Source organism: Sphaeramia orbicularis, chromosome 19 (assembly GCF_902148855.1).
Source record: "Sphaeramia orbicularis chromosome 19, fSphaOr1.1, whole genome shotgun sequence".
Taxonomy (NCBI): Eukaryota; Metazoa; Chordata; class Actinopteri; order Kurtiformes; family Apogonidae; genus Sphaeramia; species Sphaeramia orbicularis.
In genome coordinates, this window is record NC_043975.1 from 37,462,049 (window position 1) to 37,476,643 (window position 14,595).

The 14,595-nt window shown below is 39.0% G+C and overlaps 1 protein-coding gene across 1 annotated transcript in view; it reads left to right on the top strand.

Moving 5' to 3' along the window:
* The window catches only part of fam20cb (FAM20C golgi associated secretory pathway kinase b), a 69,075-nt gene that overhangs the window by 37,751 nt on the left and 16,729 nt on the right, over positions 1-14,595 (top strand). The window lies entirely within an intron of this gene.

Here is a 14,595-nt window from a genome sequence, read left to right on the forward strand (position 1 = left end):
TGTGGAGTTGAATTAATGAAGAATTCAGACCCAAGCATAGCATTTACAGTTTATGTAGACCACTGTAGCTTCTTCAGTTTAGATACTGGACCATAGTACAGTTTTGCTAAAATTTCAGTTTAGGGCTGAGTGACAATAATTATTATAATATATATTTGTTATAATCATGGTTGTCAGGGTTTATTTTGATTATTTTTCTTATATTGATCCGAAGGGGGGAATTCACAAATATGATTAAATTGCATTTCATGTCATTTTCATATTGTTTAGTTATTTCAGATAATCTAAAACCACAAATATGTGTCTTATTTCTTCAGCTTTCACTCAATCAGTCTTTAAACTGAGAAATAACAATAATAATAATAATAATAATAATAATAATAATAATAATAATAATAATAATATTGATCACAACAATTTTTGATGTCAACTGATGTGACAGTGTTTATTGCGTTGACATTTTGGCCTGCATTGCCCAACTGTATTTGGAGTTGTTCATCTGTGTTTACTGTTTGTCGTGCTGAATCTTTTCTGCTACCCATGATGCAATGCACTGACGAACACAGCCCATTAAGCAACTGCACCCGTGAGGCTTCTCTTGGTTGCTGCAAGTGGCCATGTTCACTTATTATATGCAGAACGAGACGGAACCAAAGAGACAGATGGAAAAGTTTGATGTAAGAACGGACTGAATTTCAAAGGACAAGGAAAAATAAAACAGGTCAAGCAAGTAAAGAGTGCAGTGATTTACAGATAGAAGCCGTGAGAACAAAAGCCATGAACTCATGTTAAAGCAAAACACAGGTTCAGCGAAACCACACTGCATCATTTAAACATAATTGTAAGTCTTTTTGCAGGCACATGATAAAAAATGTATTTTAAGGAATATGCTGCTCCTTTCTTCTCACCTCTCCTGAGCACTACCTGAAGTGTTTTCATGTTGCCATATCTGTTCCACCCTCTTTTTTTCCACATATCCATCCTTTTCCCATTCTCACCTCTCATCTTCCTCCTCCTCTCCTCTTCTTCTAACATTGTGTCCATCAGGATGTACACACAATAACACCAGGCCTCCTTGGTAATACCTTCTAATAAATCCATCGCACGCTGTGAGAGCGAAAAGGGCGGATGAGGGGATTGAGGGAAGGAAGAAGGGGAGACCGCACGGAGGAGGAGGACGAGGGCGGGCATGAATAATGAAAAGCGCCAGAATTCACGCTGTCCCATCAGGCTCGGCGACACCCCAGCATCCTCCTGTGCTGTTTTGGTTACAGGCAGATGAAGGCTGCGCACGCCGTGGGAGAGGGAGATAGAACAGGAGAAGAATGGCCTGAGAAGGAATCGGATGGATGTGTTCTACGTGCTTTGAGTGCTAAGGGCAGAAGCCGACGAGCACAGAGCAGCTGATAATTAGTGGTAATTGTTGTTCAGGGAGGCAAAAAAGGCATTTGGTTTGGGTTTCATCTCAGGCGCGTCTCTGTTTATGTCACAGAGTTTCTCCTGTTCTCTGTTGTGTGGCCTTCCAACGATTTCATATTATATTGCATATAATCGCAGACAGCATTTCTGTGAAAATAGTTTAATCTATAAGAGCTATTTTCATTATTGATTTATTCATTAAATTGTTTCCTTAGTAAATTGATACACCTTCAATAATAAACACAAAAAATGTAAAGTAGCATTTGACACATAGTGGATCTTTTTAACTTTTTAACATCCACTCCTTTCTGGGAACCCTAACCCCAACCTTACTTTAGGATTATGGTTACACTTGTACAAAAAAACTATAAGTACAATATGCATGTTATTAGTGACTGTTAGATGTGACTGAAACATAATCTAAACTACTTCATTTTATCATTGTAAGCGCAGCTCAAATGCAACCCTAACCCTAAAGAGGAGTCGCTGAGGCTGTTAAAAGGCCCCAATAATAGTGATAATTTGGAGCAGGAACAAATAAATAACTGATTAATTGGTTCATACAACCCTTGAAATTCTCATTTTAGTAATTAAATAGTGGATAACTAAACATCTAAGTCTTAAGGAGCCCCTACAGACCCCTACAGTGGTACTTATCCTATTTGTGCAAACACATTATTAATTTATACGAGAAAGTCAATTATTAGATGCTAAGAATTAGTTATTAATTACTATTTTGTTGAAACAAGATAAACATAAACTAAAGTAAAAAAAAAAAAAAAATCATCTTTTTGGACTTAAAGAACTTTGTAAAGTTGGAATAGTTAATAATTAAATCAATACGTAAATCAGACTCAAACCAATTAATCTGTAAATCTGTGTGTGATTGAAAGGGAATTTCAAACTAATAATAAAATATATGGGAGATTTTAAGTTTACTTTAGTGTTTTAGCAACTATTTTCTTCCAAAGTCTGTATTTCTAGGTGAGAAGTTCTGCCGGTGCTGACAATTAATAAAATGATCGATGGGCTGATCTGCCCAGATTAATCATAGCCTGACTAAAGCCTACCTCCTGGGGTTTATTTGTTTACTTGTTTATTTATTTGGATCCCTGTTATCATCCACCACCTCGGTTTTACTAGTCTTCCTGGGGTGATCTCTTCATGTCTTGTTTTGTTGGAATCAGCCCCAAGGATATTCAGTTTACTCTAAAAAAGCAACAAAATCCCACAAGAAGACAGTAAATACAGCTTAGAATATTTTAACACAAATATGTGTTCCTAAAGTCAAAAATGAATCACCACACTAAACGCTGTCCAAGAATTTTCACTTGTATTTTTACTACAGGCTGGATAGACATAATCAGTTCAGTCTCAGCAGTCCTGCATATTTTCTAAGGTTTAAGAACCATGCAGGGCATATCTGAATAGAAGAAGAAAAAAAAAAAAAAGCAATGTTACCCGACCTATAAAGCATTCACTGGAAACCCGTGGTGGTGACATGTGTGTGCACTGTAAATATAAAGCTGTAAAAAGCAGGCTTCCCTCTGCACAGTTGACTGCCCCAGGGTGGAAAACAGAGAAAAAAAAAAAAACAGCAAAGGTGGAATTCAGACATCAGGCCAAAGAAAGGCTAGCCGTGACAGAGCTGTAGAGGAGCAGCTCTGCATGTAGTTACATAGAGGCCGCGGCCAGAGGCTTTTGTTGCTGCACACTGGGGAGGAAAGCTCAGCGTAGGTGAGTGGGCTTACAGATGATGGAGAAAATTGCAGCCGAGTATTGAGCAGAAAAGACCACTTAGAGCAAGGATAAGGACGGCTTTCAGAAAGACTTGAAACTTCAGTTTTCTGTCTCTATAATTCTAAATCCTGAAAGTATTCATGTTTTGCCTTTGCAACTAGACCTGGGCCATATGGCACAAAATGATATTTTTCCTGTAATGGTATGTATCATGATATAAAATCTGACATTGCTGCCAGTTAGGACACTATTCTTGTGACTTAAAGCTGAAGAACAAGGATTTGCCAGTCAAACTACTGGATTTTCATACTTTGTGCACTGGCAGATGTACTCTATGTATTTAAGTCGAGGAAAATGAGAAAAATAGATACATTTTGATGTTTACAGCCATAGGAGTAGAGACTTCTGAGGTGTACTTTCAGGATGTATTGGTGTATTTTGCAGTTTAAAACATTTGAGACCTTGGAATTTCTGCAGTATGCTGAATGCACCGTGATTTCTCCATTCAAATGTGGAAAAGCATGCGTCTCAAAGAAAACAAAACCCAGTACAGAGTCTCAGTAGAGTGTCTTTTGTTACTCTAGCACCAACATTTACCTGCTGATGTGGTGGCAGAGATTTACTCACCAAATGGAAAATCTGCCCACATGTGGTGCTTGGTATGTGTTGTATGTGTTCTTCTGTGTGAAAAACTGTTCAATCAATCCATATTGAGTAAAAGTGTCCAAAGCTTGAAAATCATTATTGAAAATCCAGTTTTGCGATTGCTTTATCACTCAGTCCCACTTGCACTGTATAATTGAAAAAAAAAAAAAATCTTCATTTCTCACAAGATGAAGAACATGAGGAAGGTAGAAATCGTTCAAGTCGCAGTGCATTTGGTTTACCCTGGCAGAGGTTCATGAATATGGTGATAACGCCCTAACACAGCCTGACCTTTAACCCCAAAGAGTTGGCTTGCATCTCATTATAGCAGACAATAGCAATCGTTTTCCTAACCCTACCTACTGACTGAGCTGCACAGTAACGTGGATGAGCTGCTCAATTCCAATTACACTGCGGTGATTGCGGCCCTGTCACAAAGGCTACAAAGGCTGTTCGATGGCGCACAAACACACGCACATCTGAGGCGAGAGTGCCCAGCTATTGTTGACGCAAGGAGAATGCAGAGAAGCCACATCAATCTTGTCATCAAAAATCAACATGCTTGTTAGTCTGTGTCCCACACAAGCATGGGCTTGGTTGTGTCTGTGTGTGTAACCATGTTGTTGTGTGTGTTTGTGTGCGTGTGTTTAGAAATGAGATTCACCTTTTGGTCTGAGTGAGGTTTTACTGGACTGTGGGTCGATAGATCAATGTTGAGTGGAAGGCACACACTCAGCAGAGCCAGAATAGCTCTGGAAAGGGCACAGCAATCAGTCTTGGCCAAGCCTGTCCCCTAATCATCCAGTGGAGATTCTCATTCTGAACGAAGGCTATTTTTACAAAGCACTTCCAATGAAGTCAAATATGCAGCAATTACAGATATGGATAATTGAATATGATGACGTATTCACTGTCCATCTTCAGTGGTGGCTGTTTACTGTTTCTCGCTGTCATTTGATAGACTTAGAGCTGCGACTGGGATGAATGTTATGGCAGCAGGTTAGACTTTGCCTTTTCAGAAGCAGAGGGCAGCAGATACAATCTAACCACCGGAGTTAAGCTTAAATGAGCGGAGCCAAAGCCACATATTACTAGCTGACAAGCTTGAATGGCAAATAAATAACTGAGATAAAAAAATGGCCAGCATTCATCAAGAGGGTGATAATGCTGCAGCTGCTTTCTGTTTACCACAGAGGCTTAACCAATCAAAGAAAAAAGTTGAACCCAAAGATCTACATTATAGAAAAGTCGTACTTCCCTTTCAACTGCAATGAAAATCAGTCATGTGTAATTGCTATTATTGGAGCTGTAATTGTAGTATAACTTCATTGAGGAACATTTAGGAAATGGTTGGTTGGTGGTTATTGCAAAGTGCAGTTAGAAGCAATGAATCACAGGATGCACTGAGTTCTTTTTAGTTAGATTTTTGTCTCGTCTTCTGTTACAAGTCCACTTTAAAAAGATACCGTGCATAATGTTTTGTTCAGTCAGTGAACATTTAAAAGTTATATATACATATATATATATATATATATATATATATATATATGTATGTATGTATGTATGTATAAAAATATATATATAAGTTTTGGAAGTGGTTTGCAGAACCTATGAACTACTAAATCAAATCACAGCGAAAATGTTTGATTTTCTTCTCCCCTCAACACAAGCTCTTTTAAGCCCTGCAAAAGGGGCTTTGTAGAAACAGTTGCAACCATGTATCACAGCACATAAAGTAAATAGAAGTTGCAAATTTCATCAAAGTGAATGCCCACCCACTCTATGGTGTCTGCAAAAACCTGAAATCCCTTGTAAGAAACTGTTTTGTCTACCCTGGGCTTTTTAGATGAATGTATATCAACTCTACAAACATACAGTAGTATGACATTAACGCACCTTTATGCTGGATACCACTGGATGTAAAATGGGGAAAGAAGAGGAAGTCTGTTAAAAGCTACTATAGAAACATGGTGGTACAACATGGCAGATTGGGAATGGTGACCCCCACCCTCTGCAGATATAAATGGCTCATTTTAACATAACGAAGGCATAAGAGTTCTGCTCGTAAATCCTGCAAAATCTTCACACAGGACCTTTAATGGTACACTACAGCTGCCTTTACATTGAAATTCCATCCACTTTCTTAGCATATAATGTGATTATTTGGTCAATATGCAGCCCTGCATGCAACACATGCATGCTCTTCCATGTGAGCCAACTGACGGTGGCATCGCTTCATTGTTGTCATTCTTCTCAAATGAATGAATGAGTGAATGGTTAAGATTAAGGATTTTAACCATCTTTTATGCCGCGCAGGGAAATTCATCTTCTCCCCTTCCCACTCACCAAGATGCACACATATGTAATCCACCTCAGCTTTAGAAATGGAGATTAGAAACCGGTTTCGTTCTCCTCTTACATGGCTTATATGAGAATTCAATGACGCATGTTTACATTTCAGTTAAGAGATTCTGTCTAAATCTTCTGCATGTTTAGCATGCCTTCATATTTCAGTGCTTGGTGCAGTGCATGGAAAATGGGATTTCTTCTCATGGGAAAGTCAAATATTGGGAATACTAAGTATACCATCCATCCGTCCATCCATCCATCCATCTATCCATCCATCCATCCATCCATCCATCCATCCATCCATCCATCCATCCATCCATTTCATTCTACCTTTAAGGTAAACGGTTGGCATTTTGCATTTCTGCAGAGCTTAACTGCGTTCCCAAGCAATTTTTAATCAAAGGCAATTTAATTAACTTGGAGCCCTTCCTGGATTCCTGCTGGCTTTGATGCATTTAAAATGACATAAAAAATGATTGGATATTTCCTAGGAATATACCCGCAGTGGAAAGACGATTCCTGGAAGTGTCATATTCTCTTCCTACAGAAATTCACTAAGCTTTGTATTGAATGTGTGGTCGTCCAGTCAAACCTCATTCAAATGGTCTGAAACAATAAATAGAAGCATAAGGCCCCAGGATGGCTCTGATTTTTTAGGTGAGGAGAAATAGCGCGGCGGACAGGTAGTAGGGTTGATGTTTCTTTTTTCGAACAAAGACTTACTGAGACACTGAGGGAGATAGAGGCACTGGGATGAGTGGAGGTGCCATGTTAGGATGTGATCTTTCGCGAAGAGGCATCTTGTGTACAGATGAGGAGATAGAACTGGCTGTCAGAGGTAGCGGTATATCTGTCTCAGATTATGTTGAGATGATGGCTTCATCTTTATGGCCTGTTTATCTGCCTGGGATATTTACAGGATGACAACAGCTCGGGGTGGGGTGGGGGGGTGAGGGTGAGGCTGGATGGGGCATTGTAGCTCATATATGTGACAGATAGGTGCAGTTTCACATTGTGTGTCTGTGTGTTCTTAACAAATGCGTGCTCCATAAAGGATTAATGCAGAGCAGATGACAATGCAAATCCATAAAGACTTACACTAATGGCACATGCATTTCACCTTTCGGTCCCCTGTCTTTTGCTGTCATCTAAAAAGCCTCTCAATAACAATCCATCTGAACATCCTTCTTCAAGCGCCTCCTTCCTCCTCCTCCTCCTCTTCCTCCTCTCACTGCTAACGCTCTTCATGGTGTCTTACCACGCTCTAAACCTCTAATGGCTGTGTTTTTCTTTCATTTAGGACCATTCTTTTCTAAAGCACATTCCTCTTTGAAGTGTCTACGGTTAAGAAAAAAGAAAAAAAGAAAAAAAATGAAAATCATGTGTTGTGTTCTGAAGGCATTGGCTATTTATTCAGCAGGGCTGCATTTACATGGCGTTGGCCCTGAGGAGACAGAGGCTAAACTTAAAACAGGATGTATTTTCTTTTTTAATCATCCCTGCTGCATAATTCATTATATGTATCTTTATTCACACGCATTGTGATGTTTGTGGATCACGGTTGTGTCTACGAATTGGCACATTTACTGTGAATACGTAGCTGTTGTATGTGGGGAATGGCTTATTTCTAGATAGCAGTCAGGGTTTAAGAGTGGTATTCTACAATGAATGTGTTACCCAACTTGACAGTACATGAGCTTTCTATACTTTCATCATATGCCAATGTGTGTGAGTGTGCATCTCTTTGGCTGTGCTGCCAGTGTAGGCCTATTTGTGAACTCCCCGATGTGAGTGTGTGCATGCATCTACCTATTTGTGTGTGTTTGTGTGTGTGTGCGACAGAGAGGGCGAGGGAGAGTTTCGCTGGGAGGAAACAGCTGTCTCTCTGTATGTCAGGCCTGGGATCTGAAGGAGTTGAGGGAGTAAAGAGGAGGAGGAGGAGGATGAAGAGCACCGCAGTGCCTGGGGAGTTATGACAGTCATCACACTTAAAGATTGCAACACACATAACCCAAAGGCAAAGACGAAGACATGGTGCACTTGCACATACACCTGGAAGGTGGTGGTAAGGTTATTTTTAAAAGTCCTTGTCTATTTATAAAAACAAACATAAAGTTCCTTGAGTAACTATAATCATTCTCTAAGTTGTACTTCACAGGCTTTTGAAGGCCGAAATTGATGTTTTGCAGCCGTTGTTCTTCCAAATGAATTTTTTAATTACAAGTATTCATAGTTTTCTTCAAAAGTTTCTGTTGAAATACCTCTTAAGCTCAGGGTTTTTAAAGTTGCAACTTCAACTAACAACAAACCAACTGATTTGGTGGTTTCATAAAACTCATAAAGCTTATATTTGTTCTGTCTGTTCTTGGCTTTTTAGTCAAAGGGAAAGTAACTAGCACAGAGCAGTTGTGCACTTAAACACTGGATACGACCTGCTATAAAATGGAAAAAAGAAAAAGTCTGTCGTGAGTTTTTGTCAGAACACAGTGACGTAAAAGACTGGCTCATTCTAAAGTAATTACACCAGGATTTTGATCATATGGTTGTACACTAATTGAAACATGACCCTAAACCCCCTATATCTTACACACTGGACCTTTAATTTCAGTCACACTTTGAAATGTAATTTGGGTAAAAATTCCTCTAAGCACACTACTAAATAAAACCGACATGGAACTAGTAACCTCTAATGTAAACTGGGCAGCCCACTCAGAATGTTTCAGAGCACACCCAGTTGAATGTGTCATGGTTTAGTGTGGAGGCTAACACAGCTGCAGTGAAAAACAACTACTGATAAAAGTAATATGTTCAAAATGTTGTATTACTTTGATCTAATGTGACTAGGGTTGACAAATGTGACTATTCATGAATGAATATTCATGATGAATGTAAATACATTTATTATGCTACTAATTCTAGGACTGTTTATATTTTTTTATGGAATAGATCTTAATTGCATTCATAATGATCTCAAAAAATTCTTATATCTAACCTGGTGAAACCTGTAGAAACCATGATGCTGCATTCAACCATCACTGAATACATAAAATTAAATAGATAAATGAAAGGTTCATTGTGTGATAGTTGGACTTCTAAACCACCTGAACACCTCCCCTACTTTAACCTATGGCATCTGAAAAAAAAAACAACACTTTTTAGATTTTTAGTTAAGGGAATATTAACTCTGGTTCACACTTTAACATCGTAGGTGACAGTAATGCTTCTTAATGCTAGATGCTACCAGCAATAAAAAAGGAAAATATTCTTTAAGTAGATCCTCTGAAACATCCCAAATCAGACACGCTAGACCTTTAAATGATCTGTTTGGTATATTTTTTTGTGTTGCATTGGTCAGGGACTCTATTTTCCGTTCTTTCTCTCTGTATCATTTTGCTCAGATATACTAAATGTCATCTCGGTGTATTACATATAGAGCACTTACTCATACAAAATAGCCTGTCACTGACTTCCATTTGTGCCGACATATACATAAGATTACAGTGGAGGGACACAGCAGCAAACACTGTTAAACAGTAATACGCATCATCAGATGCAAACGCACAGGTACGCCTGTCTCGTATACCAGCAGAAAGCGTTCTTCTCAATTTATCAAATGTCATTGCTCTAAAGGTCAGCCTTCACATGCGTTATGCTTGAGATAAAACAATGTCCCGCCCCCTCTCATCTCCACTCTCCCTATGGTGACGGTGGTGCTTGTGGTCTTTGGGATTCAGGGTCTTCTCATGCATTTAAAGCTTACCTGTCTGCTCACAGCTCAACACCCCCCCCTCGATGTTTAACTATCCTAATAAAGCACACTGTCCATTCCTTCTCATCACTGTGTGTGTGTGTGTGTGTGTGTGTGTGTGTGTGCATGTACAATATGATTCTATATTTGTGTATGAGTGTATAGTTTTGTGTGTATATGAGCCACTTTGCCATGCCTGTGGGTTTGACGGATGATGTGTGACAAGTGTGTGGAGTCAGCCCTTTGGTGGGAACCCACTGGGGCTGGAAGATGCCCTTGTCCTTTTATATTTTACAGCATATCTTTTTACTCCTGGGCTCTGCTTCCCCCCTCTACGCTGTGGCCTACGACCGCAGCTATGGGCTTATGCTGATCGATTGACAGTTTGACTTTGAAACTAGATAAAACATCCTCTTCTTGCTATGCCTCCATGCACTGTGACGAGGTGACTTTTTGGGAGTTATATGTCACCTTGGATACTGTAGATGCTTTCAATACTGTATTTATGTTTACTGTAAAGTCATAGGATTACGTCTTCATTTAGTTACTGAAGAGACAGAAGACTGGACAACAGAATAAACACAAGATCAATGATTTTTTTTTTTAGGGCTCCACAATAACTATCGGCATCAAGAATTATCAGTCATCATTGAAAAAAATGATGTCATTCAGATAATTCCGATAGTAAAATTTTTCACTGATAAATGGAGCCCATAATAATAGATCAAAATTTCTTAGATTTTGCGCATTTTACCATTACACACTGCATGTTGTTGCCTTGCCAACCGCCATAAAAACCAAGAAGAAGAGGTCTGGATGAGTACATTATGAGTAAATAGGTTTTCAGTTACTTACTCTCTGCTACAGCTGCAAAACAAAGAGGAAGATGAAGTGGTTGTGGACGCTGTTTTGGTCCGGCAGCAGCAGAAGAAGAGAGACATTCTAAAACACTTCCCATAAAAAAAGCATGACTTAACTTAATTCCCGAGAACAGTGACAAATCATCACCAAAGTTTGTGTGGACATCTCTAGTCAAGCTCACTTTCACCTCTACAAAAATCACAATGGTAACCCCAATTTTATGGATGTTGTCCAGTTTAAGCCTTTTCCTCTCCATAGGCGCACATTATAGAGAAAAAGCTTAACATAGCTTAATGTCCGAAAACAGCGGTCGATCATCACCAAATTATGTATGTGGACATAAATAGTAAGAAACTGAAAACCCTTGGTCTATTGTCCAGTTCAAGCAGCCACAGGTAGAAGCCTTTGTTTTACTATTAGCTGAATTTTACCACTGACTGGACTTAATATTTAAAGAATTTGAAGAATGGGAACTATTGTTGTTTGTTATAGGTATCAGTTGTGAGATGCAGGAAGTTATCAGTTATCTGTATCGGTTGTAAAAAAAAAATTATTGTGCATCCTAGGGCTGTACGATTTTAGCTAAACAAAAAATCCAGATTTTTTTCCTCCAAAAACTCAATTTTCGATTTTGATCCAGGCTGGGGGTGGGATTTCATTCCAGCATGTCGATTTTGTGTGGAGCTCGTGATGATGTTTGAGGTGCTGAAATAAGTTGGTTGTGCTGCTGTCTTTCACAGATACCGCCTTTTTGGCAGAGTTTGCTGCAAGAAGTGGTTTGGTTTTCATCGGAAAGCCGTACCAATTCCGTACAACTGACTTGCTCTTACTATTTTTAGCCACACACTTCTCACTCTCCCTAGCAAATGCCATTTTTGTACTGGTGTGTGGAGACCAAAGACTGTGAAGACCACTCTCACAGTTAGGAGGAGGAGCCTACAGTAGCCTGGAGACACGAGAGAGATGAAATTCAGTTTGACGATTCTCCTTTTTTAAACATCGTCCAAATTAAATAATCAGATTTCAATTTAAAATTGATTAATCATGCAGTCTTAGTGAATCCCTAATTTTTAAATAAGTGGACAGACCATTAAAACATGAAAAAAATAACAAAGCTTGTCCTGTAAAGTTGGTGGAAAAACTTCACAGTGAAATGCTTCCTGCATAATGTTGAACTGCCACAACTTTTGGATTGGTCATTATGAATGAGTTGTAGCCACTGGGACGAAACACTGGTGTCTTACAAACGGAAAATACAGATGCGGGTTGTGAGCTCCCAAACATCTTTAATGTGTGAAGAAAGATGAATGTGTGAGAAAGAAACATTGCTAGTACTTTAAATTAAGATACACATATTCACCATTAACTAACTGTTTGTTTATGTTATATATTAGTAGTGTATTGTCTCCATGTCTAGGCCAATAAGCAACCATTTACTCCTGATAACCGTAGCAATCTTATTTTCTGTGTATACATAGTATAAACACTGCATTATGTGAATTCTGAACTTGACACATTACCACCTGATGAGGCCTACATTAAACACACCATTAAGACTGTAATTCACACATAACAGCTTTCCTACTTTCACCATGTATGAGCAAAAATTAAGAGGTTATAGGACAAAAACTGGAGGAAATCAAAACATTATCTGATGCTTTTTTTCATGACTTTTCCCAATGTTTTCCTGTTGTCTTATCTGAATTCTTGAAGCTTAGGCTGTGTGTGATTGTTTTTTGTTATTATCTGACAAGAAACTGAGTTTTGCATCATTCATTCTAATATTTTTGACAACAGTGAGACAAAATCCCCCACAAACATGATCATGGGTGAAGTTAACACTAGTCCACGTTTTCCTAAATTTACATTTATATGAAACCGGTGTTCGCTCACATTAATTGCCTTGACTATAGAGGCCTAATTTGTTCCGCTGGAGTGTTAAAATGAACTCTATTACACTGTGATGTTGCGGTATCTGTGTTAATCAGACTTATAGCACATCTGAGTTCAGAATCCACACCTGTAGCCCACAGAGTTAGAGTAATTGCTGACTGTCTGAGGTTGTCTTTTCATAATTATTCCTTCAGCAGCAGCAGCAGCAGCAGCAGCAGCAGCAATACAATATGTCAAATAAAGTCTGCTGTTAAAACAAAGTGAATACATTTAACTCTTTAGCCCCTGATGTGTCTGTGGTGAGCATTCTGAATGTATGATTTATTTTAAATATTCATAAAAATTTAGCCTTTTGCTCAGCAGGAAAAATTTCAAAACATGCTGATAGAACAGACCTAGTGTTTTCCATAGACATCTGAGCATGCTCAGTCCCCCCACTGTCAGTGTAATGGTGGAACAAATCACAGAGCCGTGAGTGAGACTGACTCACTAAAAAAATAGATGGTTTGGGCTTTGTTTTACACTATTTTCCTTGTGTTTTTTTGTTTGTTTGTTTTTACTGTTGTTTGCAGTGTTGTCCTTATTTTCCTTTTTTTTTTTTTTTGCTGTGTTTTTACCAAGTTTAAACCATGTAACTGCTTTTTGGAGTTCAACTGCACTGAAATAATGTCTCAGGGGTTAAAGCATTAATGCACACTGATGCTCAAGTACTGTTATGTATTTGTTGAATGACATGATCTGTACACAGTGCACATCATATTATATAGTAAAATATCATCGAATCACTGCTTATTTAAAGTAAGTTGTTGAAAATTATTGAATATTTTCTATTACCGTCTTAATGTCCATACCAAGCAAAGGAGACAAAGATGGATTTTATTTTGCTACTTCAGGCAGAAGTACTTTCACAGAGCTGATGTTGATACCAGAGTGAAAGGAAGTGCCTCCTGGTGTTGCAGAAGCCAGGTATGTACTGTATGCTCAGGTAGATTTTCCAGATGCAGGTCCTCTCCTTTGCTTTTATATTCTCATAAGGCTGTGTGTTTGCTGTTAGACCTCCGCTGCCTCACTGGCTGCCGGGGCCCCTTGGTGAGGGAAGTGGAGCCAAGAAACTGTCTGGCCACCCAGTGTAAACTATGTGTTTACAGCAGGGCCAGGGTCATGCTGGGCATGCTCGGAGTGAGCCAGACTCACCTGCTGCTGCTCATGATAAAGGATCTGATGTCAGTGTAGACAGGTAACATCAAATTCCACTTAAGAAATATACAGTCTTATGTGTCCGTACAGAACAGGCCGTGGCACGTTGACGGAAGGTAAAGAAATTCCTGCCTTTTCTGGCAACTTACTGCAACTGTCTTCTTATCATTCAGCATAAATCCACTGTGGATTTGTAAATATTTTAAAGGTTAACGTCAGTCAGGCAGTCCAAAGTAAAAAACGACAAGTATCTCTTGAGCAACCAACATTTCTGCCCTCCCGTCTGTTTTCTCAGAGCTCAGTGTGCACTGTGTACTCAAACATTTATAGAGCTCCCACCAAGACCGTGTTATGTGGTCATGAATATATGTATGTTTCCTTACATTGACAGCACAGTTTCCTCCTAACAAGTTGTCTCTAATGGTTTGCTTGATCAAATCACTCTCGGATTTGCCTGAACACAGGTGCTGTTGTCGGAGGATTCACACATAACAGCTGCATATTTGTCATTTCAAAGTACACTACTGTCGTCTGTCCTCTTTAACGTCTATGGTAATTTTCCCCATTTAAATATAGCAGATTTGTCACAGTTTATCTCTTCCTTCTCTTTTTTTTCTTTCTTCTTTTCCATTGTCCTCTTTCCCAGTCACTGGGAGTTAGGGGGGGTGGGGGGCTGTCATGCCATGCTCTAAATAACTTTATTGACATCTGAATTGGATGTGGATCACAGTAATTATCCAGCC